This window comes from Etheostoma spectabile, chromosome 9, assembly GCF_008692095.1.
Source record: "Etheostoma spectabile isolate EspeVRDwgs_2016 chromosome 9, UIUC_Espe_1.0, whole genome shotgun sequence".
Taxonomy (NCBI): Eukaryota; Metazoa; Chordata; class Actinopteri; order Perciformes; family Percidae; genus Etheostoma; species Etheostoma spectabile.
The window spans coordinates 4,728,831-4,733,050 of record NC_045741.1 but is presented as its reverse complement, the minus strand read 5'-3'; the positions used below and the strand labels follow the sequence as shown (position 1 = coordinate 4,733,050).

At 43.5% G+C, this 4,220-nt stretch overlaps 1 protein-coding gene across 1 annotated transcript in view; it reads right to left on the bottom strand.

The window, feature by feature from the left end:
* Positions 1-3,038: 3,038 nt before the first annotated feature.
* brf1a (BRF1 general transcription factor IIIB subunit a) overlaps positions 3,039-4,220 on the bottom strand; it is a 206,738-nt gene continuing 205,556 nt past the window's right edge. Inside the window, exon 21 of the transcript XR_004333450.1 lies at positions 3,039-3,049. The gene's annotated coding sequence lies outside the window, so the exon portion shown is untranslated. The remainder of the gene's footprint in view (positions 3,050-4,220) is intronic.

Below are 4,220 nucleotides of genomic sequence, written 5' to 3'. Positions count from 1 at the left end.
CAAGAAATAGTAGTTCATGGCATAGCAGGATGTAGCAGGATGTAACAGGGCACAGCAAGATGTAGCAGGGCACCGCAGGATGTAGCAGGATGTAAGAGGGCACCGCCAGACGTGGCAGGATGTAAGAAGGCACCGCCGGACGTAGCAGGATGTAACAGGGCACAGCGGGACGTAGCAGGATGTAACAGGGCACAGCGGGACGTAGAAGGATGTAACAGGGCACAGCGGGACGTAGAAGGATGTAACAGGGCACAGCAAGATGTAGCAGGATGTAGCAGGGCACCGCAGGATGTAACAAGGCACAGCGGGACGTAGCAGGGTGTAACAGGGCACCGCGGGATGTAACAGGGCGTAACAGGACACAGCAGGGTGTAACAGGGCATCACAGGACGTGTAGCAGGACCATGTTGACAGCTGCAACCATGATTTTGGTGCCACCCTAATCCAAGAAAACATACTGGGCAAAAAAAAACTTAAGGAATAAACTCCCCAGAGCTAGGTTAGTAACAAGCATTTCTGGGACATGGATGCACACAAGTGGAAAGATACAGGAGAGAGGAGCTCAGTGTGTCAAAGGAAAGGGGGCTCTTTAATTACACAGTATCTAGGTACATTAAAACCCAGACAGTGGCAAGCACAGCGTGCACAGATCATTGAGTATAACGGGCGAATGAGGCATGTTGACCTCAAACACATCAGAGAGTCTCGAGGCTGTCCTAAGCCTGTGTTAAATGTTTCCAGACTGCACATTTGGAGAGAATTCAGTCGTATTAAGACTGCAGGCTGATGACTGTGGATCTTTTGTCTGAGACAAGGAGGAACTAATCCATAAATGGGCATGCGCTGATCACACAAACATGCACGTCTGATTGTTTTCATTGAAAATTAGAATCACAATCAATAAGTTATTTGTTTCTGTATTGAGAATGTGTCGGTTTAGAAACCCTTCAGCAGCCAGGGGTCTTCTTCCACTGCAGTGAGGTCACTAGTTCAAATCCCCTCACAGCTGACAAACACCAGGCCGGGGGAAATAAATGAGGTGAAATTTCTCTTTGCCCTTTTTCTCTGGAAAATATCCCTGTGCATTTGCCACTGAATCGTCTCTGAATTGGACACGCCACTGACTAGTGAGGAAATAATGGGCCGTGCTGCACTGGCAGTTTCCAGGCCATGAGGCTGGCAATCATGCAGCCGGCGGAGGGAACAGGCTGCTGACTGAAGCTCGGAATGAGTTTGGCTTCCAGAGAGGGCTTTGAAAAGGTAAAACAAAGTAGGCGATCATGAAAAATATGATGAATTTCATCCAATATTTTAGTGATTTATGGTTCAAAATTAGATTTGGATGATAAGGGTAATTGGTACACTAAATCCTTGGTTGAGAAAATTATTTTTAAAACTTCTGCAGACTCTGAATGTTTAAAATTTTTTTACCTATGCCTTTTAGCAGTAGTTTCTAATATGTCCATGTATGTTTCTGTACAGGAACAAGGGGCAAAGCTTATAATGTCCTCTGGAAATAAATGGGCATAAAGAAAGCTGGTTAGAGAAGGCATGCAGTTGCATTAACAGATCACAGGTTTTTGTAACTCCCCTCAAATCGGGGATTTGTAATGTCTTGATGATTGTTATATATATATATATATATATATATATGAATCTGTAGAGTACGGGGAAATTTCGTTGTACACGCACAAGATATATCCCAAAAAGCATTGTTCACCCATACAATTATTGGAAAATAAGTGGCTGTAAAACATAGGCCTAACTAAGTAAGTCAGGCAGCTTCCCTTCCCTTTCCTTAACCTTAAACCCAGTTATTTGTCGCTGTCTAAAATTTGTTTTTGTTTTAAAACTCATTTTCTTGGTTGTGTGCACCTCTTTGTCAAACTAAGCACCTTGGGTTTTAGAAGCAGGGCATTGTGGGGCTCTGATTATGTTTGGCACATCCAGTAGCAGTCCTTTCAGACAGAGATTTCCAATGAGATACATTGTATCTGTGCTGACGTGTGTAAGTCCACTTAAGAGCTTCTACACTGGCACAAGCCCCTGCACGTACGAGCCAATGTATGAGTTTATTGTCAAGCCAGAGGGTTTGTCTCATAGCAACATATAGCCAACAAAGCACCACAGCGCGTTGAACTTCGGCTGCATCATGTTGCATCATCATCTGGCAACAGGTTACCATTCAGGTTCCAAACACCTGAAGCTGAGCTGGTTTGATGTTGATGCTGCTGGACCCAGCAACAGACAGACCATCTTATACTTTCTGGAGAGCAAATCTCTAAGTCTCTACAAAGCTAATCAGAATATTGTCAAACTTTGGGTTGCTAAGCAACAAGGATGATGAATCATACCTCGAGCCCCTTAGGGGCTCTGATGGCTGACACTTGTGTTGGAGTAGAACAAAGCGTCTCTCTGATCAGCATCAAACCAAAAGTTGGAAGAGAAGAAATGAGAAGAGAAGATCTCCATCATGCTGCCTCAAATCAGGCACCAGGTGTTCAACCTGCTCTGCAGTCAGACCCCTCTCTGCCTACCTTTGTCTTCCTCTGTCTCTTTCAATCTCACTCAGGCTCGCTCGCCCACCACCTATTATTGTCTCTCTCACACACACACACACACACACACACACACACACACACACACCAACCAACACACACACACACACACACACACACACACACACACACACACACACACACACACACACACACACACACACACACACACGTCTGTCCTGTCCTAGAGACACAGAACTGCAAAAAACAAAATGTAAAACCTAAACATACAGTTTTGCAAGAAAACATGCAGACATTCATCTAAAACATACAGACAGAAAGACAGACACACACACACACACACATCTGTCCTGGAGACACAGAAATAACTGCAAAAACAAAATGTAAAACTTAAATATACAGTTTGTGCAAGAGAAACACATGCAGACACTCATCTAAAACCGACAGACAGACAGACAAGACACACACACACACACACACACACACACACACAGACACACACGCAGGTGGGCTGCAGCGCAGCTCCCACCCTGTAATTAAATTCGGTGTCTCCCACCTGTGTAACAGAAGCAGATCTGACTCTAGGTAATTACAGGGCTGCAATGGAACAAAACAACAGAGTACACACACCTGCCTCAAAGCAACACCATGGGGCCACGATATATACACACACACAACAGGGGACTTGCGTCATACTGCTGTGTTTCCCATCAGGGTCTCGCTGTAAATCTGTTGCCTGTCATATGTTTCAGCATCCTGCTGCTCTTTCAAAGTGACGTCCTGTTACTCCTGAATCGCTCGCTGAATGCATTTATGCTCTGTTTATCATATTCAGATAAAATCCAGATACATTTGTGCACCACATTATATATTTTTCAATTAACCTAATAACAAAATGTGCCCTAATGCACTCCAACTACTTTCCAAGTTCCAAAAACAACAACACGAAGACAGACAAGTTAAAGAGAGGGAAAAGAGAGGAGAATAAATAAAATGAGACAAAAGAGAAGGAAGCATTGGAGCCAACCACTTCTGAGTTCAATCGTGCTACAAAAAGACCAACAACCAACCAGCAACTAACACAAACACGAGGATGAACACAGGCCGAAGTAGACCAACGTGTGTGACTACTACATGCAGCTACTGTAGTCTTGAAAGGGTTACAGTGGAAAATAAACTGCTCTGAGCAATAGATGTAATAATACCTTTTAAACCTGTTAATTTTTCCATAGAGCTGGGAATGGCGTCACACCTGAGTTGAATGCGTATTTACAAGTCTGACTTTTTTTGTGGAGGTTAGCTCTAGCCAGGTTAGTTATTGTCAGCAGTAACAGTTGATATCAACGCATGTTGTGGTTATTTGTGCATCCAAAAGGCGTAACATGTCCACACACTGGATATCTAGATGTACACTACCGGTCAAAAGTTTGGGGTCACTAATAAATTTCCATCCCACTCCATTACAGACAGAATACCAGCTGATCTGAGTGGAGGGGGGGGCTGATCTTTAATGTAATATTTACATTAAAGATCAATGCTCATTATCAGCAACCATTCATCCAATGTTCCAAAGGTACATTCTGTTCTGTATGGTGTCATTTATATTATTTATTGATTATTATATTGTAGGTGGTGGGCGTGTTCATCGATTATATATTTGTTTGGTTCACCTGTTCACCTGTTTTTTTGGGGCTTTGACAG